The 25,482-nt window shown below is 41.8% G+C and overlaps 1 protein-coding gene and 1 pseudogene across 9 annotated transcripts in view; both read left to right on the plus strand.

Moving 5' to 3' along the window:
• Pard3 (par-3 family cell polarity regulator) overlaps window positions 1-25,482 on the plus strand; it is a 551,101-nt gene that overhangs the window by 496,830 nt on the left and 28,789 nt on the right. The gene's annotated exons all lie outside the window — the stretch shown is intronic.
• On the plus strand, window positions 17,041-17,247 carry LOC117722858 (protein transport protein Sec61 subunit gamma pseudogene; annotated as a pseudogene).

Consider the following 25,482-nt stretch of genomic DNA (forward strand, 5'->3'; position numbering starts at 1 on the left):
TCCCTGGGAGCTCTGGAGTGTCTGGTTGGTTGATATTGTTGTTTTTCCAATGATATTGCAAACCCTTTTAGCTCCTTCAGTCCTTCCCCCAGCTCCTCCATTGGGGTCTCCATGCTCAGTCTGATGGTTGGCTGCAAGAATCCACATCTGTATTGGTAAGACTCTGGAAGAGCCTCTCAGGAGACAGCTATATCAGTCTCCTGTCAGCCAGTACTTCTTGGCATCAGCAATAGTGTCTGGGTTTGGTGACTGCATATGAGATGGATCCCTAGGTGAGGCAGTCTCTGAATGGCCTTTCCTTCAGTCTCTGCTTCACTCTTTATCCCCACATTTCCTTTAGACAGTTGCAATTCTGGGTTAATATTTTTTGAGATGAGTGGGTGGCCCCATCCCTCAACCAGGGACCATGCCTAACTTGTGGATATGATCTCTACCGGTTCTCTCTCCCCATTGTTGGGTATTTCAGCTAATGTCACCTCTGATGGAGACGTGGTTTTTATAGGAGAAATATATTCATTTAATGTACTAGACAAGAAGCAACTTTAGAAAAGGCTGACTCTGGCTACAGCTTGAGGGAATATAATCCAAACATATACTACTGCAGTGGTTCAAGTCCCCAGAGTCCTAGTTTTCTGCACTTGGGAAACTTTTGATTCCTGCGTGGGAAACTTTGATTCCTGCATGGGCTTAGCTTTTAAAATTTCCACAATTAGAGGAGAAACTAAAAGCAGCACTGGAAGTGTCTCGGAAACAGAACAAGTTTGCATATGATTCTTGTTTGGATTTTATTATTATTATTATTATTATTATTATTATTATTATTATTACTATTACTATTATTATTTCACAGTAATGCTACAGGCTACTTTCTGCTATAGCCGGCAGGAATAATGCCTACAGAGAGATTGGCTGTAACTTGTGCTTGTGGTTGATTCTGATGCCTTGCATTCTTATGTTCTGCTGAGAATAATTGAAGAGTTGCTGTTTTTTCAAAACTTTATACTTTCCCTTTCTGGGCTGTTTAGATTATAGATTTATGGCAAATGTACTTTTGTGGCATTCAGTGTCTTGAAGCTGCCATTCTCAGTTAATCCATGTAGACTGCAAGAAGGACTGGGGTATGTCTGAAAGCTGAATGCAACTGGCAACTGCTACGGTGACCAGTTCAGTGTGTTCGATAATGTTGGTACCTCATATGAAAAATCCACACAGGACATGAACAGGAACTTTTCCACTCATCCTCCAGACTTGATCCAAAAGAGAAAGAATGTTTTACAGTCCCTCCTTTTCCTCCATTATCCGGCTCTGCTTCTGAATTCCCAGACCTCTGTCAGCATCTATGATGTTTGCTTTAGGCAGAGGTTATATCAGTGATTTACTGTTCGCTGTCAACCTCAAATAGATCGGTGTGGTATTTTAATTAAGCATTATTTTGTCTGTGTTTACAATGGTCGAACTAAGGAAATAGTAGTTGTTCAGGTTAACAAGCTGACTGTGAACCCTGGTTGGTTTCTTCACTCTTGCTGTCCCCTTTCCTTGGATACTGAATGCCATGGAGTCTGTTGCTGTGGATAACAAGAACTTGTGAGGCACCAGGACTATGAGTCTGAGGTCCTCTAGTATGAGGCTCTGCAAGTCACAGCCGGTTGCCACGCTTTGCCTGCAGCTTCTTTCCCACTGAGGCAGACGGGTGTGATCGCTACAGAAGACACATTAGCCTATAAGGCTAAATGTATATAGATGGCATTCTCTCGTGGTGCCTGTTCCACCATGAACAGCTTTGCCCCTGTGTCTTGCTAATGTAAAAGATATTGCCACATGCCTCATATTCTTCCTTGTTTGGCATTCTGATTTTCAGCTCAGATGGCATCCTTGCTAGATCTGATTATACCTGGTCTGTGCTGTCTTTTCAGCTCACCCCCATCTTCATATTTTTTGTTCTACCCAACATGCATGGCTCTTCACCAAGGAACGGTCCCCAGGTGGATTACTTGTCATTAGTATACAAAGCCATTCCACGTGAGTGGATTTTTTCAATCCTGGTCTGTGAAGAGGAGGACTCAGAGTTCAGGCAACTGCCCAGCCCAAACTTGCCCTCTAAGAGAAGACTTGACCCCTCCAATGCTGGTCTTACAAACACTTAGATTACAATGCACATATTTTTGTTCTTATTTGTGATTTTATTAATTTAGTGGCTTTTGTTCTCTAAGATATAACAGGAGCTGTCATGGTCTATGTAAGAACTGTATGAGACAGGAGCATGGAAGCAGAGTTACAGAAGAAATGTAATTTTATTGGTGTGGTGATTTGAATAAGGATGGCCCCCATGGGCTCATATATTTGAATGCTTAGTCTTTAGGGAGAGTGGCTCTACTTGAGAAGAATGAGGAAGTGTGGCCTTGCTGGAAGAAGTATATCACGGGGGGGGGGGGGGGGGGTGGGGGTGGGTGGGTAACTTTAAGGTTTCAAAAGCCCAAGAGTGTGTGTGTGTGTGTATGTATGTGTGTATGTGTGTATATGTATATATATGTATGTATGTATGTATGTATGTATGTCTGTCTGTCTGTCTGTCTCTGTCTCTCTCTCTCCCCTCCCTCTTTCCCTCCATACCTACCTGCCTGCCTGCCTGCCACCTACAGACCAGGGTATAGCTTTCTGCGATTGCTCTGGCATCTGCCTGCATGCCACTATTTTCCCCGCCATGATGACAATAGACTAAACTTCTAGAACTGTAAGCAAGCCTCCAGTTAAGTGCGTTCTTTTATAGGAGCTACCTTGGTCATGGTGTCTCTTCACAGCTATAGAACAGTGAGTAAGAAAATTGATTACTACTCCCATATGATAGGTTTCTTTTTGATAGGATTAATGCTGAAGGGACTTCCTTATTGTCCTGACTTGGGTAGGGTTGACTCTTCTATTTGCAGGACAGACTGTCCATGTTGGTATCTATCTGCTACTGTGAAAGTAAAGAAGTTTCATTTAGAGTGGGGGACTCCATTTTTATTTGATCTGATCTATTGGGTTAACAGGAGCTCAATACTGAATGATGAAGGCCCATCATTCCTGTTTAAAAAAAAAACCCAAATCTCTATCATCTAACAGGTGACAACTCATTTATTTCTGAAGCTAATCATCTGGTAAATACTAAAGTATTTAAATTTATACAGGGGGTGCCAAGCATGTCCCTTATCTGTGTCAGGAGAAGCAGACCTGCTGCTGTACCAGTGCACGCACAACTGGTTCTTATCTATGTGTGTGAGCCTTCTCTCAAAACTGACCTTCAACTGGGAGAAGTGTCACTAGCTCTGAACTGAGGAGTTTCAGTTCCAGTGTGGCAGTGTCCACATGTCTTGGAGTTGGAGGGACAGGTCCTGTCAACCTGTAAGGCCTAGCCAGGTGGCATAAAATCCCATCCAAGGAAGTCTACTTCCATCCCATTGGGTCAGCTTCCAAAGTTCTTCCCTTTTTAGTCTCTGTACCTTGTTGAAATGGGTCAGATTTGGAGTAAGCAGTGAGTGTTGGGGCTGAAGTCAATCAAATTGCACCCTCTTCTTCTTCCAAATGACACACTTCTATGTTGTTGTTAATGGTACCATCGCTCCCAAGTCACCACTTTATGTCTAGCACGACCAGTGTGCATATAGTAACGTATGTATGTGAACCCATGTGCCCTACACTCTACCAACAATGCTTTCTTCATCTTTTATTCTCCTTAGACATACAGGGGGTCCTTGCTCTCATTCTGCATGTGGGTAAATGTAACAAATCCATCCCTTACCTTCTCAGCATTCAATTTCAGTTATACATCTCCTACTTATGATGGACTAAAACAATCATCTCTCCCAGTTGTCCCCATACTTGAGCTTAGACGAAAAGGGGTCCACAAAGGCAGGCACACTCTGCTCCTTCACAGATACCTACCACCAGAAGTTGATGGCTGTCAAACACTTTGGGCCAGCTGTCAATAGCTGCTTCTGTGAAAGGTCAAAGTTCACACATTCTCAAGTAGTCTGGGTGAGGGTAGCATTGTTCTCTCTCTTGCTTCTCCCTTGGAGGGCAATTGCTTTGAATGCCAAAAAAGAAAAGATTGCAGAAGATTATACCTCTTAGAGGCAATCTCTGCATCTTGTTCAGCGTTGAGAAAAGTCTGTAAGAAGGAGTGTGACTTGCTCAGCAGTTACTCACCTTGTTAAATCTAATTTCAGAACACTGCAATTGCCTATTATTTTAACACTTTTTTTACGTGTACCCAACAGCAATGTTGTAGCTGCAGAATGTTGCTGCCTACTGTTGCTACCAAGATCTGTGCTTAGAAGGCACCATGATCGACCCCCTCGTTTGTTTCATGAAAGTCTCTTTAGTTCTGTGTAACTAAGTAAAGCATTCAATATGGTGAATTACCCAGATAATCAAAGCTTACTGCTATTATGAACCAAGCTGTTCTCTATTTTTAAGTTAAAGTTAGTGACCTGTGTCCTCTTTAGAAGTATTCAAACAATGGTTGAACCACATTTTGGAGTCCTTGGCCACTCATGTGTATTAGCTGTTTCTTTGGGTTACTAAAAGCTGATTTTTTGTGTTAACTCAAAAGTGTTAAAATATTGAGGTCTGTTTTTATAAGGTCCTATATGTGTCCTTTGTAGTCACATGATTTTCTGTGACACTTGGTGCTATGAAATATCAAATTTTAAAAACAAGTTCCTGATTGCAAATGCTAAGATAACTGTCCCATGCAGAATCCATTTCTTGTACAAAGGCAGTATTGTATAGTGCTTAAACCTTGCTATTGGTCTTGGACAAGCCTCTTTGAGCTTCCTTTCTTACACTCCCATCTGGGAAGATGGCACACAGGACTCAGATTTCGGAATTGTGAGACACGGGTGTACAGGAAGAGTTGTAGGTTATATTCTAGGTTGGGCATTTACTGATTGCCAGAGTCTAAGACATTAAGGAATTTGCTTTTCTATCTCCCACAGTTTTTGTGATTCTTCTGTTTGTTTCTGCGACTTACGCAGGTGTAAAGTGAACCAAGTCAGCCTTCTGCCTACCTTTGTGATTTAATTGGTAATTATTCTGAGATGAGAGAGTTATCTGCACATCTGCCTCCAGGTACATATCTCCTGCTTGATGCCAATCACTGTCTCTTCAAATCCTAAAAGAATCTGTAGGTTTTGGTATAAAACCTTTACCCAAAGGTCTACTTAGAAAAGATTGCTTCTCAGCCACAAAAAAATATTTTCTCAGTTGAAATTCTGTTTTTATTTTGATCCATGAACTCTTGTTTCACTTTCAGGATTTAAGAATTTAGTCCTTGTTCAGAAAAGTCTGGGATAGAATGACAGTTGAGATCAGGGTCTTCATGGCTCCATCTGCCCCAGAACATCTCAAAATTAGATGAAAGACTCAGTCCTTCCCTAGCCATAGCCACCGGTGAAAGGCAGCCCTGTGGAACAACCGCAGTGAACATTGTGATTCAGTGCTCAAACGTTCCGTTCACAAGTGTTGTGGGAACGTGCAGTCCCGAGGTATTTGGCACGTGGTCTTTATTACTAGCCAAGGCTGGAGGCTAGTTTCTTAATTGGTGTATAGTACAGAGCTCATGGTCTTGGGTTTCTACCTTTCAAGGTGAAGGCCAAGCTCAGCCTTCCTGTTCTGATGTTTACCCTGCTTCTTGTTTGGCTTTCACCCTGTCTAAACCACATGGGCAATAAGAAGTAGAAGAGGCAACCAAACCCACAGGGCATCCCAAAAAACCATGGGAGTAGGGATTTACAAGGCAGGGCGGGGGAGGGAGAGAGCAAGCGTAAACACATTTCAGAAGATTCTGACTTCTGTAGAAGTTGGATCATACTTAGTCTTAATGACTCTATTTTGCATTTAAATGATATCAGCACTCTTTTTTTCTGAAATTAATTGGTATAAAGGTATCTTCTAGGTGACTGCAGTTTTCAAATCTTGATGTTTTCCCCCAGGGATTAGGTTATACAATTTTTTTCAGGTTAGCATCACTAATTTATTTTCTTTTGTTTTTGAGATTAGAATATAATAAGCATTATTTTTCCCTTCCCTTTCCTCTCTCCAAATTCTCCCATATACCCCTCCTTGCTCACTTTCAAATTCATGAGGTCTTTTTTCAGTAATTGCTGTTTATGCATTCATATGTACACACACATATATTTCTAAATATATCCTGCTCAGTCAACATAATGTTACTCACACCTATGCTTCAGTGGGTATTTTGTCATCAATAGTGAGTTCTTCCCTGGAGCAGACTATATCTTTCACCCTCAGCATTCCTTAGTAGGTTGTAGATTTTTGTGTCAGCTTGAGGCCTTCTGGGCTTCCCCCCACCTACTTTGGCATGACTATTGGTGTCAACCTTTTTCAGCTCATATTTATTCAGTCATGTTATGTTGCTGAACCGGTGTTGCTTCTCACATCACTAGGAGACAGAACCTCACAGAAAACTCCTAGATCCTCTGGCTCCTTCAGTCTTTCCACCTCCTCTTTTGCAAAGTTCCTCGAGCCTTAGGCACAAAAGTGCTTGAAGGCGAATCCACTGGGACTGTGCTCTCCAGTTCTGCATTCTGATGGGTTGTGGTTTTCTATAATGGTCTCTGTCTGTTTCTAAGAGACATTTCCTTGATGAGTGGCGAGGACTACACTCGTAGGTAGATATAAGGTCAAATATTTAGCATGCAGTTAGAGTTTATGCTGGTTTAATAAAAGTGGTGGTTGTAGGCTCTCCTCCAAGATCCATGACCTTCTTATCCCTGGGTAGTTGGCTAGATTTCCAGTACTGGGCATGGTTGCCCTTTTGCTAAGCTAAGGGAACAACATTTTTTAAGAAGAGAATTAGGGAGTTGGGAGATAACTTGGTAGTCATCACATGATCAACAAACCCTCCTGCTCCACACCCTAAAGGAGGAGAAATGTTATAGCCTAGAAATATCAGAAATAAAGCAGAAAATATCAGATTCCATCGGGAGTGCTTCTATTTCATAATCTGTTTCAACTTTATACTTACACACATTTGTGCTGATAAATACATAAAACATCCTTTTTATTGTGGGTTGTGGTTAAAACATGAAAAATACTCAGTTAGAATTACAGCCAACATGACAAATAGAAGTTTTTCTCTGGTCTTGTAGTGTTTCCATGGTGCTAACTCGCTTTGTCATATGGTATGTCATGCTTTTATACTATATTACTTAATAAATGTTAGTATGTTAATGACTATGAAGTTATTCCTCTGAGCATGAGAGGTGGGAATAGGAAACTCTCTGTGTGGAGCAGGTGATGGTCTCAGACTTTAAGCATATGTTAGAGCTTTGGTAGAAGACTCAAAAAGGGTTTTATATTATGAAATTTTCAGATTCGGGAACAGGAAATTCTTTCAACATTGGGGGAAGTTGTGTGCAAAACCACGTTATTCTACATTGGAAAATGCAGGCCCAAAGCATAAATACTCATGTCATGATTAATTTTGATTGCCAACTTGACTGGATTTAGAATCAGCCAAGAGACACACTCTTTGTCTTTGAAGGCATTTTCAAAGAGGTGGCACAAAAGACTTGCTTTGAATGTAGACTACACCATCACCTAGGCTGACATGACTGAGCAGACCACGCTGCTTTCATCCCTCCACAACAGGCTGCATTTCTCTGAAGGGTGATCTAAATGCACCTGTCTTCCCTTACGCCAACCATTAAACCACAGCAGCAAGAAAAATAACACAGCCAGTGAACGAAAGCAGGAGCAAACAGGAGAAGCATGTTACCAGGCAGCACAGATCGAGGTTCTCACTCCACAAGTTCATGGCTTATGCACCAGTCTGCAGCCAGCCACCTTCCCTCAGCAAGCTCCCTTCTTGTTTCCAGCGGGTCTCAGGTTCTCCTCATTCAAAGTAGGATCTCTGCCCCATGACCATGACCTTCCTCCAGACATGCTCTGTGAGCCTCCTGATGCTACACATGAGGTTGGTTCTTCACTGTGACATACAATTTGGGAATTCAGTTTAAACCTTTTCATAGAACAGTTGCATTTGGGATTCAGCACAGGCTTTTCCAATGTTGCATTCACACTCAAGGGCTGATGCTTTGTTCTCCCCTGTTTCCACTGAAAGAGTGCCAACAGGTAAATGGAGTGGAATACTCTCCTGTTATCACTTCTTTGCTTTAACTTAGGTATTTATAGTAAGAAGATTAAATATGCAGAAGCTATTCTTCCCATTGATGTGAACAGAGATACAGGGGTTTAATAAACTCCAGGGCAGCAGTGTGGTCTAATGAGAAGGGCCTGCAAGTAGCCAGGGTCTAGTTGAGTGAGACTACTACCCTGGAAGGCTGCTACTTCCTGCAAAGTCTCTAGGACCATCAGCCATGTTCAGCCATGCTGTTCGGAGAATGAGCTAGTAGCTGGAGTGGGGACTCCCCAGACAAAGCTTGGTCTGAGCTCATCCATCACTTCTGAGCTTCCTCACAGGAGCACGCACAACATTTAATTCTCCTTGCTCCATGTAGACTCCGCTGTTCCAACTTCAAACTTGAAGTGACTCATCTGTTCTGACTGGGAACCATCTGTCCAAGAGCAGAGGCTACGTGATGTTGTCTGTTGTTTCCAGAATCCAGGGCATGTGTTTCTTTATTCATTCATACGTACTTATAGCCTCTCTATCACATACCTGCCTGAGTCTGGTGCTAGAGAGCTGAAAGAACCACACTGACGTTACCAGAGGGAGGAGCAGCTTCCATCCTGCTGTGAACCTGGAGCTGGGCTGCACTGCTGTGATCCTCTCATTGCTTTAAATGTTGTGAAAGGGAGGCATGTGGTACCTGCATCTCTGAATTATGCTGTCCTCGTGTCGGACACTTGGGTCACAGAGTCTCTGCCTGTTAATCATTGGTCCTTGCCTTTCCTGCCAACTGTTCTCACTGGTTCTATTGCTATTCCCATCTGTGTGTGCGTGTGTGTGTGTGTGTGTGCGTGCATGTGCGTGTGTGTACATTCATGTATATGTGTATATGTGTTCCTGCAAGTAGAGACCAGAGATCTAGCTTAGGGGTCATTCTTCAAGTACCATCCATCCACCTTGTTTTTTGAGGCAGGATCTTTAACTAGCATGGAATTTGCCACATGGGCCTGACTGGAAATTCCAAGATTCCCCTGGCTCTGCGTCGTCATCCCCCTGCCCCCAGCACTGGGATTACAAGCATGTGCCATGCCCAGATTTTAAATGGGTTTGGGGAGTCAAATTCAGTTCCTCATGGATATGTGGCAAGCATTTTACAAGCTGAGGCATCTCCCCAGACCGCTTTCTCCTTATTCTAGTCTTGTCTTCAGACTCACTGATCTGTGTGCCTGCCTCTGATTCCTCTCGCACTCTCACCCTGTGTTAGACTCAGGAAGTAAAACTGGCCCAGTGTCCAACATTCCCTCCAGCAGTGGCCACAACTTCCTGCTTCTGTTGCAATTGTAGCATCTGGTTGTATGCTAACTATCTATACAGCACAGGAACCATTTCTCATCTATGTAGATTTGCATAGCACATACAAGTTTTATATAAATGGCTGGCAATTAATAGCATAATAAACAACTGAGTAACTGTTGCTGCAAGTGACAGAAAGATGTTAGAACAGTTTTAAGTCTGAGCCTTATCCAATTAACTAGAGAAAAAAAAAAAAACATTCTTACCCCAAGACCTAGGTTGGTTACTATAGTAAGCATGTCATACATAGGCAGGGGGGGTGGGCTGGATGCAAGAAAATGAAAGTCCATTCTTGCTGTCTTTATAGAAGAGAGGCACTGTCTGGGGTAGAAAGAAAAACTTGGGTGGCTTTTGTTTTCCACAAGGAAGAGTAGCCCTGGCATTGGGCGGCTGCAGGCACCCCTGTCGGCTACAGTTAGTACTTGTCTATGGTTATCTATACCACATTTGCTGTGAGCCCAAGCATGCCCAACTCCAGATACAGCTTAGACAAGGGCAGCGAAGCCATGTGGCACTGAGAGGTTTCTCTATAACTACAGAACTCGAAGCTTTTCTTTTTCTTCCCACTTCTGTTGGGTTTCCTGGACCATCCCTGCCACAGCCCTACCATCCTTTCAGGGCAAGTCTGTGTTGCGGTAAATCTCTGACCCAAATAAGTCCAGTCAAGGAAAACACAACTCAATACCTATGATTATAAATCGCAAGCCTAGATTGGGCAGATTTACCATTGCACTACTCTGTTCCCTAGCTATGAGATCCCTTATAACTTATGGTTTTTCTAGGCCATGTTCTTCTCCTCCTCCTCCATTGTCCTTCCACCTCTGGCTCCTCCATAGCCTCTCTCTCCCTTGACTTCCTCTTCTTCCTCCTCCTCTTCTGACTCCTCCCCTAAGCCTTTTTCTCCACCTCCCCTTCTACTGCCCAATCACTGGCTCTAGCCTTTATTTTACAAATTCAATTGGACAGAAGGTTCACAATATTCACTCCTCCTCTGCAGCCTCTTCCAGGAGTGGAACTACCATCAAAACATGAGGCTGGGGCTGTTCACAACACTTCCCCCTTTCTGTCCAATTAAAAGACTATTTTCTCTCAGATATAGTCAACGGAGAGCTAGCTGGCATCATTTGCCTTGTAGTCACTATGTGCTGAGAAAGTTCATTGCTTAGCTGACACCATGACTGTGACAGTCAGAAAGGCTGGACAGGCAATCTAGCTGTTCTGGAAAAGTTCTGGAAGCAAGTCCTTAAAAGAAGCAGCTTCTCTGTAATTGCAGTAGAATCAAGCACGAAGCTGGAATAGAAGGTCCCGGAGTCTCAGCATCCCCGAGTATGAATCTTGCTAGGGCTGTCTTTCTCTTCTTTCATCCCACAACAAGTCTGTTTGTCAGAAAACTCTAATTGCTTTATGTGTGAGCACGTTAAACCGCAATAAATTTATGAATACAGCTGCTCCATTACCAGGGAACAAGTTTTATCTTCTAATAAATTGATGTTTCTTTTTCCTGTCAACTAAAACCAAAATTTACACCCGAGGAAGTGAACCTTAACACTAAATAATTACTTCAGTACCACTAGTGGTGAGACAGGGTACCTACCACCCAGTCCTAAAATGGCCAGAGCAGGGAAAATGGCTTCTTCCATTAATTATTATTTGAGAACATCATTTAGAAATCATTATAATTGAAATAGGAGCTGCACACTCTGGACTCTGGAGCAACCACCAAAAAAGCAGCAGACTCACTGTGAGACACAGAAGACATACTTGTGCTGAGGGATTCAAGGAAGAGAAAAGGTTTACTTTAGTGGTTTGTCTCTCTATATCCATGTGCTAAATGATGGAATAGTGGCTTAAAAGTCTTCAGACAAATACATACATATTAAATACATCACTGGACAATGAGATTACATAAATTTTAGAGAATCCAATTTAAAGTCTCTGTATTGTTGCTTGGCTATGACTGACAAGATACTTGATGAAGGCACTTAATGAAGGAAGAATTTATCTCAGCTCATGGCTTCACAGGGCACACAGCTTATCAGATCCAAGAAGGAATGGCTGTCAGGAGTTGTGCCACAGGTTGTTACATCTTGGCAAGCCAGGAAGCAAAAGCTGAAGTTCAGAAGACCACACACACACACACACACACACACACACACACGCATCTGGAAGCCAAATCGCATTTTTGGTACCATTTCTCAGGGCTGTCTATATGGTTTATTGAGACAGAATCTCTTATGGTGTCCTAGAGTTCAGTACGTAGGCTAGGAAGGCTGGCGAGTGAGCCCCAGGGATCCTTCTGTCTCCATCTCCCCTGCACTGAGATTAAAAGTATGTGCCACCATGCTTTGCTTTCCACAAGGGTTCTGGGACTGAACTCAAGCCCTCATACTTGTGGGGCCTGCATTTTATCTATCTCCCAGCTAAAATAGTTATGGGATTCATTTAGGGAATGTTATCTGAATACCTCTAGCCCGAGCAGCCTGTGCAGAATGAAAAGTATTGTTTGATTTACTTTCCATTTATATATACAAGATAAATATAATGACATTTTTATTTTATTATATATGATATATAAAAATATATATGATATATGTATATATGATATGTCATACATATATACACACACACACACATATATATATATATATATATATATATATATATATAGAGAGAGAGAGAGAGAGAGAGAGAGAGAGAGAGAGAGAGACTAGAGAGACAGAACTCTTCTGATTCCCCCTCATTCATTTCTGGCACACACTAGAAAATTTCTCCCATTTCTGTGCACAAGGGAGCAGGTCAGCAGAGAATACTAGCATGAGTCAGGCTGGAACCTACACATTCGCATGACCCAACCTCTGACTTCACAGTATATAACCCTGAATTGTCTCTGGGTCTCAGCCTTCCAGTGGTCACAGCAAAGTCATGTTCTCTCATTTCAAGGCACAGGCCTCGTGACTCTGAAGTGTAAGCTCCATTCTAGTATTTTGTTAGCATCCTTGGCCTCTCCTTCCATGACACATGGTTCACAACACATTACATTTTCTCTGTGTTTAACTGGCTGCTCTGCACAGTCCATAGCCAGGGTCTAAGTGAGAATGCAGGAGAGCACACAGCACTAGTGTGGCCCAGTGACTCTGTGCCTCCTTGTTTAAAAGCCAGGCTTCTTTAAAATGGCATTGTAATGATGGTGGGTTGATCAGCATACCCCCTCACCACACACACTTCATTGAGCAATCTGTGAGCTCTTGCCTCTGGCATCTTGGAACAGTTCTGATGCAGATGGAATGACTTTTATAAAGTCTTACTAGCTACTGGGGAAAAATTTCCAAATTAAAAAGGAGGATCCTGTGAAAAATCACATGAAAATACACTGGGTCTCCAAGGGGAATTTATCAGGGTTTAATGAGAAAACATCTCTGTTTCAGAGAAATGTGGACTTGATGCAGTGGAAAGATACGTTAGAGCTGAAAAAAAGCAAACCTTTTACAATACCGACTTACTAGCATGTTCATTGTCTGGCAAGTTTCTATGAATTTCCTACTAATATAATGGGGTGTACTTTCTACATAATCTGAAACTATGGATTCTCTCGTTTACATAATAGAGTCTATATAAAGCCTTTCTACAGTACTTGGAATCTCTTACTATTGAAGTTACCATGAAGAGATGGTGCTACTGTGTTATTACTTACACAATCCACTGTTGCTGTGACATGGAACCAACTCCTTGTTGAGAAACACGCCCCCCCCCAGCACCCTCTGACCCCAAGCCCCAGCCTCCCAGCCTCCCAGCCCCTAGCCCCCCAGCTCTACTACCCCCCCAAGCCTCCCATTATAACCTTCCTGTGGGAAAATCCAATATTCAGTTTATACTGTGGTTTCTAGAAAGACATTGTGGTGAAAAGTTGAGAATGCCGTATTTTCTAAATGTAAGCTCACAGCCCTTATAACCTTGGTTATGACTTGGCAGGATGGGAACAGTGTGTTTGATGTTGAAGGTCATTTAGGACATAATTTGAGTGTGGTATCAGGTGTACAATGTGAATGAAGAAATGTCTCCATAAAGTGCATATGTTAAGAGTTTCAAAGGATTTTGTTGTTTTTTTTTTAATGTGTATAATTTAAAAATTTCTGTTTCCACTTTAGATCATGCCAAGGAGTTTGTTCTTTGAAATATGGACTAATGTTGATAAAGCTATTCTCTTAAAAAACAAAACAAAACAAACCCAAAGCCGGTTGTGTGCCTACTGTAGTTGGGGTTATGTTACCAATTTTACCCATACAATTTTACAGTTATTACTAAGACCTAAAGAGAGTCAGAGTCATTCAGTTTGAAGGACTTGTTTGGAAATCATTTTAATAATTTGAAGATATCCAGTCAGTTTTTAAAAATCTCTTTAGGGCTGGCTCTATAGCTCATTTGGTAAAGTATTTGCCTACCATGCATAAAGCCATAGGTTAAGTCCCCAGCAGCATATAAACTGAGTGTGGTGGAACATGTCAATAAATCCCAGTACTCTAGATGTGGAGGAAGGAGGATGAGGGGTTCAAAGTTATCTTACATTATATAATAGATTCAAGGGCATCCTGGTATATATAAGACCTTGTCTCGACAACAGAAACTCAGCATAATATTCATTGTCCTTAGGGATTACGAGATTTGAATGTTCATCTGTAGATGGACACTCAAGTCATGATGACCAATAGCATGAGGCTCGGAGTGAAGGCAGCCCACACTCTGTTATTTCCTGTGAGAGAAGAGCCAGAACACAGAACATACGATGAGTGTGTCTAACAGAAGGTCTTTATCTGCCATAGTGAATCTTGAAAACCTAGACATGAGATGGGCAACAGTTTCAATGATACTGAACAGCCAGCTATAGATATCACTGATAGACCAATGCCTAATGGGTATGAGGCCTTGGGATCAACCTTCACCACTGAAAAGTGTGATATATAGATGGTAGGTAGATAGATAGGTTGGGTACATACTTACATATATGCATACATACATACATACATTTTAAAATACAGTGTTAGAAGAAACATAGGGATGTTCATATTGAATGACCATTGGCCTATTGTCACAGTTGGAAAAGCACCATTCTATTGTAAAAATATGACTCTGTGAATTTGAGGAAATGCAGTTTAGGAGTATACAGTGTTGAGAATTTGGATTTCTAGTCCTATTACAAATCATAACGTGTTCATAGACAAATTAGTAGACACTAAAGGGATAAAAGAGGGAGAACTGTCTTTTTAACCCTCTGAGGGACACCGAGCTTAAAATTATATTCATAAAATGATTTGTTTTAAAATGCTTAAACTATCAACAATTACTTATCAATGCTTTTCTAGTAATGTCAATGTTATCAAATATCAGGCTTGAAACCATTTTTCTCAGTCATAAGATTCACTTTTTTTTTTTTTTTTTTTTTTTTTTTTTTTTTTTTTTTTTTTTTGGTTTTTCTCGACAGGGTTTCTCTGTGTAGTTCTGGCTGTCCTGGAACTCACTCTGTAGACCAGGCTAGCCTCGAACTCAGAAATCCACCTGCCTCTGCCTCCCGAGTGCTGGGATTAAAGGCGTGCACCACCACTGCCCGGCAAGATTCACACTTTTTAAAAAAATAATTTGACATCTCTGATTTTGAGATATGTCTTATGGCCAATGTTAAAGTGCTATAATTTTCTTTCTTGTCAAGAGATACTCAGAATATTCCATAGCCAACGGCTTCTTAAATTCAGCAACAATAGAAAGCTACTGCCCTTTGCTTTATAAATCTCTATTTTTAAAATTTTGCATCACAAAACTGAAACCATGTTCATTTTTAAAATAACTTAATTCATTTGCATAGGGACTGGAGGGATGGCTCGGTGGTTAGAAATAACTTAATTCTAGCCACAGGACCAAGAATGAATTCTCTAAGATTCATGACATGTAGAAGGGCTTTTTGTGTTTCTGTTCACTGCGACTATAGAGAATTAGCGTCATAACTGTACCCACCCTGTCACGAGCCCTGGGGCTCCATGGAAACAATTTAGTGAACCTTCCATTGTGCACATATCATGCACATTCATTCTTACCAGAAGGGCCTCGAAGTTTATTAAACATCCCGCACAATGCCACTTCAGCCATCTGTTCCATGGGCCACACACCTTATCTCAGCATCCTCTAGACAATATGAGCCAAGACCATGGAGATGGTTTTTAATGTCAATACAAAGTAATATAGAAACCCTGTTGCGCTGACAAAATGAAATGTCAGAGGAGGTCTGTTGTAATGTAATATCAGAACAAAATGTCAGCCAAAATCCAAGGAGGCACCATTAGGATGTGAAGATGAGGCAATATCTTCACCAGCCTTAGGGACATGACACTATGAGGGAAGAGGAAACAAGATGGTGTCTATGGAGGCTGCAACTCTATGGCTCCACATGACTTCTGTGCCATGGCTGTCTTATGATGGAAAAGAATAGTCCTACATTGTGTTTTTCCAACTCATCCATTTTGCCACTCAAGATATATCCAGAACCATTCTGTTGACTAATGCCTGGCTTCGGATGTTGCTGGTATTCTACCTGGGGCTATTGCTGTATCTGTGTGCCATTGAATGTGTCATGTGACTCATAATCATGGCTTTCAGTGCTGCTAACCACAAATTTCACCCTCGTGGGGCCTGGTGTCACCTCCCACACACTGGTCCTTGGGCATCAGCAGATGGTGTGAATATGGAAAGGCAGGTGACTCTCTGCTGGTGAAGGCTCTCACTGGCTCTGACAGATGCCTATCTCAATTGTTCTCCTTCTCAAGTAGAGCCTGCCACTGCTCTGCCTCCCTGACCTTTCATACATGGCTGGCTTTGAAATCCGTGTCTTTGCCCTATGCCTCATCATCTCTGGTAGTCCCTTGGGTGGGTAGTCATCTACCTGTTTTCTGAGCCCCTTCTTATTAATAGAACAAAGATTCCATGCATAAACAAAAAATAATTTTTTACTAAAATCTGTGATGTCAAACAGCATGGAAACATACCTATGTATCAGTTTCTCTAATTTTCTTTCCGTTGTTGTGGCAAAAGGCTGACCAAAGGCGACTTAGAGGAGGAAGGGGCTTACTTCAGCTTACCCTTCCAGGTCACTGTGCAGCACAGAGGGAAGTCAGGCAGGAACTTGTAGCAGAGACTATGGATGACTGCTGCTTGCTGGCTCACTTCTATTGCTATGCTTACCTAGCTTTCTTGTATAGCCAGCTGACCACCAGCTGCCCAGGGAATGATGATGCCCTCCTACACCAATTAACAGTCAAGATACGCCCCTCGAACAAGCCCTCATGTCAGCTGTATCTGAGCAATCTCTTAATTGAGACCCCTTACCAGATGACTCTAGACTTCGTCAAGCTAGCCGTTAAAAGCCACTGATAACAAAATCTTTCAACATTTTAGACATGGAGAAGTGAAGGTTTTTAATATATAAGACAACTTATAAAGCATAAAATGAGGACTCGATTCTCTCCTAAGCTATGTGTCTCTCTACCCTCTCAAACCACCATCACACAAACATGGATCAGGTGATGCAGTTTGTTCAGCCAAGTTGGCAGTTTGTAAAGGACTCAATTCGGCTGGTTAAAAGATGTATCAAACCCCACAGAAAAGAATTCCAGAAGATACCCATGGCTACAGCAATGGGATTTGCTATCATGGGATTCATTGGCTTCTTTGTGAAACTGAACCATATCCCTATTAATAACAGTATTGTGGGTGGCTGAGTCCTTTCTCATCATGGGACGAGTGAGCCAATGGGGCTGTTTGTGACAAACTCATGAAGTTAAAATGTTGCCTTGATGCTTTGTGTTTTTCTTTCTTTCCACCTTCCTATGAGGTTTTCTATTTCCAAATTAAAATAATTCCAAAATAAACACTTTTTCCATATCAGACATTTATCCAAAAAAAAAAAGGATAAAGCGATTCATCTTTATTTCATTTTAATCAACTACAGTTTTGTAATTTTAGAATCTGGTGCCTGGGATACACTCAGTAGGTAGTGCTGGGTAGCACACAAAAGTCCTGGGTCCCAGCCCTGGCATGGCATGAAGCAGGCATGGAAGCACACACCCTAACCCTAACCCTTCAAGGGCAGAGGCAGGAGAATCACAAGTACATGGCCATCTTTGACTACTAGTGAGTTCAAGTCCTGTCTGAGTTAAATGAGATCTTGTCTCAAACAAATGGAAAACATGCATTAAGCAGCTATTGAATAAAAGTAGCATTTAACTAGAAATGAAGCAAAAGCAGAATTGGCCAATGTCTGCAGACAAACTTTTACAGAGTTCCCTGTTTGTAAAAGCACTGCTGCTGACATTTGTCAGCAAGAAGGTTGGGATGCAGAGATCTCAGAGAGTGTGCTGTGGTCTGTGGGGTAAAACCCAGCTCAGTTTTCAGCTGTCTCTTCTGCTCATGACGTCCGGCCATGAACACTAGTGGTCCCGAAGAACCAGATTAAAAACCCCAAAGTGTTTCTCAAGAGTTAGAGAAATAATACTGGTGATCTCTTTCCAGAGTATAAGAGACATTGCTTCTAGAAGATTGTCTAGGCAGAAGGATTGACACATTCGCAGAGCCTTTGGCAGACTTCCAGATAACCTGATTATCCGTTGCTTTTTCTGCGACTCTCATTATTTAAGATCCTGTACCAAATTGAGTTGGCTCGTATCCATTCACATGTGATCAGTCATAAAAGCCCAGTACTTTCTGAAAATGCAGGATATGCCAGGGCCTAGAACTTCATCCTTGGAGCTTTATCATTGTGGGCCGGCCAAACTGTGAGGAAAAGAACCACCCACTTCTTACACCAACATCACAGAAGCAACTTGAAGAGGTCTGAAGGAGGAGCAGAAATCTTTGGCAGAAGAAAGAGTAAAGGCAGTATGTGTTGAAACTGGGTGATGCGAGTGTAGTAATTGCCATGGTGACCAACGGACATAACCATGTGTTACAGCTAAAGAGACCTCAAGGAAAGAACAGTTGCTTTAAGCACCGGGCTCTATAGATAACACTTGCTTTTGTGCCTTTACTTTTAACGCTGGCATCGTGATATGTACGTGTAATCTCGGCACTCAGAAGACTGAGAGGACAGTCTCAAGTTCAAAACCAAGCAGAGGTATATAGCCAGGCCCTGTCTCAAAGAAACTGGTCTTTAAATAAGCTACATACATTTCTTTTTAAAGAAATACAGAAGTGATTGTGTTGTGGCCCCTGTATTATGGTTACTGTCACAGGCCACCATTATTTTTAGCTTGTAGCCACCTATTCTATAGATTTAAATTTTATTGTAAGCACCCATGTACTGGGTACTTCTTTATTGTTATACTGAATTCGAAATTTTTCCTTGGGATTTTTTTTTGTTATGGAGAATTTTATGATGCATATTATGCGTTTTATGCAAATTCACCCCCTCTCCCCTCCAGTTCTCCCTCTGTTCTCACTTCCCCTTCCCAACTCCGTGTGCTGTTTTTTATTTACTTTTAACTCACTGAGTCCATTTGTATGAGCGTGAATGTAGGACCATCTCCTAGAACATAGGTAGATTCAGAGATTCTAGATCTCTTAAGTAAAAAGAGTCTCTTTTCCTAGCCCCCCACCAGTTGCCAATAGCATGTCAGAAAGGGGTTGGGCTTTATGAGCCTCATCTCCATCCATGCTGGGACTTTGGATGACTTGATCTTATCCAAGTTGAGTCCGAGCAATCACAGCAGCTGTATGAAATGCCGTTGTAACCTTTTCCACTCTGATTTCCATAGCCATTTATTTCAGCCCATGCAATAGCACCAGGCATGAGTTCCATCTTGCACAGCAGGCTCTAAATCTAACCAGGAAGTGGCTGGTTACCCTCTGGGCCATTATTACAGGGTGGTCGAGGCTTATCTCATCAGACCTGTCATTATCTCAACTCACAGGGTTTGCTGAAAAAGATTTGATCATATATCTCCCCTGGTCTCATAATACAGAACCTTCCAGTGCTTCCAAATTCATTATTGAAGTGACATTTGAAAATAGTTAAGAATTAAAAATGACATAAGTCAGAAAGTCCAATGATAACCAAAGAGAGTAAAAGGTGTGTGTGTGTGTGTGTGTGTGTGTGTGTGTGTGTGTGAGAGAGAGAGAGAGAGAGAGAGAGAGAGAGAGAGAGAGAAGGGAGGATGGGTTTCCTTATGACCTTATGCATGAGGACAGAATGACTGAAAGCCAAAGGTTGCTGGGTGCTCCTGGGTAGAGAGATCGAAATGACCCCAGAGAAGGAACTTTCCATGTGGTGGACTGTCTTCAATAAGAATATGATGAAAGAGAACATAAAGAACACCGCAGAAAAAGCTCCCTGTTTGAATGAGCAGTGAGGACTATAGATATAAACTGAAAGAAAAAAACATTAGTATATACACTCTGCTGTTACTGTAGGGGAGGAGGAAGGGGTAGGGATTGGGATAGCTGTGTAAGAGGCCCGTGCTTTTCTGCCTTAACAGGATGTTGGCAGGTACACTTGAGTACAGCAGGGAGAGCAGTTATAGATATAGCAATCAAAAATATCTGGATTCCAGAGGAACTTAGGTGGAAGATCATTATAGAAACTCAAGTTTTTGTGTCATGTAAAGAGTTCATATATATGAATATATAATATATCTACTATGATAATATAATTATATAACATATACATATGTATATGTGAATATATAATATATATGCATATGCATGTATATATATGAATATAATATGTATTATATATATATAATTTCATGCCTAACTTTATTGAGTTATACCGATGATTTCTGGTGATTCTATTGAATGAATAGAAATGAAATGAATTGGTGTTTTTTTTTTTCCACCAACCAAAAGGTGAAAAGTGAACCATGACAGAGTCATTTTGTTGAGAGAGTAGCAAACTAGAAATCAAGACTGATCCATCTTGACACTCTCGCTTTGAAGAGTTTCGTGGGACCGAGTGGTCAGAGCAGCATCTGCTGTGAGGCAGGATTGCTGGGAGGAAGCGTTTCAGGTAGCATTTAGGATGTACACATGTAAGGGACGTCGAAAACACAAAGCCTCTCCAGCTTCAACTCTATCTCAATAATCCCGATACAGTCCAATCACTGATTGCATTCTCCTCGTGTAGGAACAAAGCCTGAGACAAGAGGTTGAGTTGAGTGACATTTGGACTTAAGTTATAACATGAATAGATCATAAATAGAAACCATAAACTATTAGTTATGAAATTAATAAAAAGGCATAAAATAAGTAAAAGTAAAAGCACGGGAAGCATTGTAAAAATGGTGGCACCGTGGAGGTTTGAAGAAGAAATGCCCCCTGTGGCCCTGCTTAGTCTCAGGAACCTGAACACTTGGCCCTGGTTGGTGTTGCTGTTTGGGAAGATTCCGGAACCTTCAGAAGGTGGAGGTTTGATGGAGGAAGTACGTCACTGGGGGCGGGCCTTGAAGGTAGATAGCCTTGTCTCCTCTCTAGTTTTTCCTCTGCTTCGTGTTTGTGGCAGTAGCTGTCTCTCAGCTCCCAGCTCCAGCCTCCTGCTTCCATAGCTCCCCTGCCTTTGTGGACCCTTCCTCTGGAACTGTAAGCAAATATAATATGGCCCAGCTACGAGCTGCTTTTTCACATGGCATTTTATCACAACAGAAAGTAGCTAATAACGACATATAGAAAGTTTTCTTTTGTGTTCAGGCATATCCAACCTTCTTCCATTTTCTTGCTGCCCCCGCTCCCTTCTCCTTCCCTCCCCCTCCCCCTCTCCCTCTCTCTCTCCCCTAAGCAGAGAAGTATTTCCTCACTGTTTGGTTCTCGAAGTGATGTCTATTACAAACTGTGTAGGCTGTGTGTGTGTTAGTATATTGTTTCTCATTTTGAGTCATTTCAGGAACCCATATAGAAATTTGCTATTACTTTGAATTAAAATACAATATAGAATCAACCCTGCATCGCACTGGGGGTTTTAATCTTTAAACAGATATCTTTCTTTTCTATAGCATTTTGCAATTATGCTATCATTGAAGACAGGAGAACGCAAAAACAAAGAAAACGTTAGTCCTGGATTCTGTGTAATCATGTCATGATTAAAGAATTAAAATAATGGTTCGATAATTAGTTTCTATGCTTGTGTGATTAAAAAAAATTCCTCTAATATGAAAAGGAACATGATAATCATTTTATTTTGTCACTGAAATCTATCAGCTTTTGTAATTTAATTTCCATTGCTTTTTTTTTTAATTTCAAAGTTCATAACTCCGTTTTCTTCTTCCTCTTTCTCTGCTCTTCCCCCACCCCCTCTCTTAAGACTTCTGTCTGCTTTTTACTCTTGAATGTCTATCTCAGTTTGAGACACAGACCTTAACTCTCGGGGTCACAGGTGGCTAACCTTTGCATCCCTGACGGCTTTATTGAATGAATAATACAACCTTAAACTTGCACCACCTCTCTCTCCGACTGAAATGCCTCACATGCTCTTACTAGTTATAGGAAAGTTGGGGAGAGGCAACTTGTAAGAGGAGTATACTTTGAGGGTTATTAACCAGGTTATAATGACTTAGTGAGTTGTGTGGAGGGGAAAAATACACCATCACCCGTGATTTGTTATAGGTGTAACACCTTGCAGGTGCTTTCCAAACTGCTTTCAGATTTGTAGGTGTACCTGAGTTTATTGTTTCCTCATCACCTGCTTTTATGGCCTCATAGGGTTTTCTGGGGAGCTGACCCAGCGCCTGACTGTTGCCTGCCCTTTGCCCATTTCCATCAGTAAGGTGTGGGGGGTGCCACAAGGTCACCCAGACTCCCTCTCTCTACTTACTCTGGGGTTTTCAGCCCTACATGGTTCTCTCATCAAACACCATCTGTTGAAAAAGTTCTATTTAAATATATATTTTTTCCATAAAAATCTTTGATAGCTAGTTTTACATTAATATATTGTTCTCTTTTGTTGCTTTTAATTATTTTTTTATTTGCTTATTTTTTTTGTGTGTGCACCACTGTGTGCATGTGGAAATCAAGGGATGACTTGGAGATTCTCTGTTTCCACCGTGTGGGTCTCAGAGATAGAACCGAGGTGTTGAAGTGCCTCTAGCCACTGAGCCATCTCACCACTACACTGGTAACTTTAAAAAAAAAAAAATTCAGGTATGGGGCACGTACCCCAGTTATCTGGGAGGCTGAGGCATGACAATGGCTTAAGCTTAGCAGGTTCAGGGCAGCCTGGGTAGCATAGTAGGACCTCCTTAATTAATAATAGTAATGATGATGTTGATATTGTTGTTGTTGATGATGAAAATAGTAGTAGTAGTAATAATAATAATAATAATAATAATAACAATAATAATACTTTTGTGATTTAGGCAAATGTTTCCTCTGAGGTGTTACTACTACCCCACAAGTACTAGTCCTTCTGGGCAGAAGCTAGCCTGCAGTGTGTCTGACTTCTGTCAGGGAAAAGCCAGTGAGGGCTCCGATAGCCTTTTCTCAATGTGCTTACTGTTGGGTCCTGAAGCTGTGTGGGTCCTTGTACATGTGAGTTCTGCAGCCGGAGGTGTTCCCCTCAAGAAGTAAAGCTAAGTTCCCCTCACTCCTGTGTGAGATCACTGACAGGCTGATAAGGAAGATCGATGATGGTGATAAAAAGAACTGCTTATAAAACGATGGGGTTGTTACCAGGGGCCACAGAGGACGGGCAAGCTTCCCACCAGCAAGGCAACCTCCCTGTGATCCGCAGAGCATCCTGGGACCCAGAACTGCCTTTATCAGAACAGACTTGGGATTAACAGTCTTGATGACCAGCTTTTTAACCCGGAGAGTATAGCTCTATGGTTTTAATTTGTTATGATTTATTATACTGGAATTGGTGTGAAATGGCCAACAAATCACCAGTGTCACAATCTGGAGATGAATTTTATCAGCTGAGCAGAGGGAGTGCCTGTGGGATTTGCACAAGCTTCTCATAATTCTTTTTGTATTACAGATGATGAGGAAAACTGTAAAAAGAAACTGGAGGTGACATGGTATTCCCTAAGTGGCTAATTTCACATGTGCACATAGACACATATAAATAGAGCTACTTGGTCTCTGTTTAGATGCCACTGTACAATTTAAAGTGATTGATTTGTATACAGGCTGAGATCTATTTAAAGTGATTTGTACACAGGCGGAGATCTTTTTGCCTGAAATCCATTAACCCAATAAGACCATGGCTTCTTTTCTTATGCATCCTGGTTATCCATGGAAAGTGAAAACATTACAAGATGTTTACCAGTTACAATTTATTTCATGTTTAGATTTGACTGAATTTAGACCTACCCACCAACCTAGGAGTGCTAAGTTGGGAGAAAGAACTATCCCAAAATACTGAACACCATAAATACCCTCCTGCCTCACAAAAAATCTGCCCCTGTTCAAAGCTAATGTCTCATACATAATTAATTGGAACATCACATTCTTGCTTCGCAGCCCAAAGAGAAATTGAACTCAGGTGTTTGTGAAACATATGGGGGTGAACTGTGAATTTATGACCTGTGGCCTGAATGTAAAACCCCAAGATATTTGCTGCTAAAACTTAATGAAGCTTGTGTGGAGGAGGCTATTTTTATTGGTAATTTGGTAGCCAATGCATCTCTTGGTTTAGCCTCCCCACTCCTTCTCCCATTCCTCATCAATCTCGGAGGCTACAAGATGGTAGAAACCCAGTATCCCTGACCAGCCTGCTTTAGCCTTAGCAGCTTGCGAATTAGTGTGCCCCACATCATTTTGGTCTGTCCAAATTTTAACTCAGCAATTTCAGCCTTGTCAATTGGACAGTTGACTGGAAGCAGAACACCCCTTTCCACCAAAAAGAAGGAAAAGTTTTCAAAGGATGACAACCATTGACCTTTTCTGAAGAAAGCAAAAATGCTGGGCAGGAGAGACGCCTTAGTCCTAAGTGCTTGTTGCTGTGCCAACATGAGTGCCCGAGTATGGCCTCAGCGCTCACACAGAAATCCAGGCACAGTGGTCTATCTCTACCTGTGATTCAGTGCTGGAGAGACAGGGACAGGAGGATCCCTGCAACTTAAAGCATAATTAGTGAGTTCCAGGTTCAGTGAGACCCTGAATTAAGGAAGATACCAGGTGTCAACCTCTGGTCTGCATCCTCAAGTGTATGATACAGATCACACACACACACACACACACACACACACACACACACACACACACACAGAGTAGGACCCTCAACTTCATCTCCCTAAGAATAACCACCTTGTCTCAGAGGACAGATCTCCACACACATTTCTGCCCTGCTGCCTGTATCTCAGGCTGAGCAGAATGCTCCAGACTTGAATGCCAGGAGGAGAAACAAAAGAGAGTATTCCCTTCTAACAGATGGGTGTAAGGAATTTAATGAGGAAACCTGTATTTGCTTATTAATTCATAGCAACTTATTTCTGTTGTGCGTAGATGAAAGCTATTTCTCTGGCAGTGGAAGATCAGGATTATTCTGTGGGATTGCTAACCAGCACAGAACTAATTCAGTGTCAGGAGGTGTCTTCCTCTGCTTGTAGCAGGTACCATAGTTTGGTGTTTCTGCTGGGATCCCCAAGTGCAGCGATACCCCCTCCATGATTTACTGTCACTGTTTAAGAGCTTATCTGCCTCTGCTCTATCATGCTGACTGTCCTGAAAGGCCTACAACCCTCACATCCATAGTTGACATCACATTGAGACAGTGCTCAATGATGTGATGTGTTGTTAGTTGTGGCTGCCTGTTTCCAAGACGGCTTGACAAGAATGCCCCCACATTGGTTGCTCCTGTGGTCAGTCTCTTTCTGCTCCAGTCTCCCTGTTGCTTTAAGTGACATCCATGAAATATTTGCACTAAAGACTCAGTGTTGGGACAAAATAGGAATGCACAGTTGCACACCAGGAGAAGGCAGCTCTACAAGAAAGGGAATTAATTTGTTTGTCTCAGTTACCATGCTTTGGGA

Source organism: Arvicanthis niloticus, chromosome 18 (assembly GCF_011762505.2).
Source record: "Arvicanthis niloticus isolate mArvNil1 chromosome 18, mArvNil1.pat.X, whole genome shotgun sequence".
NCBI lineage: Eukaryota > Metazoa > Chordata > Mammalia > Rodentia > Muridae > Arvicanthis > Arvicanthis niloticus.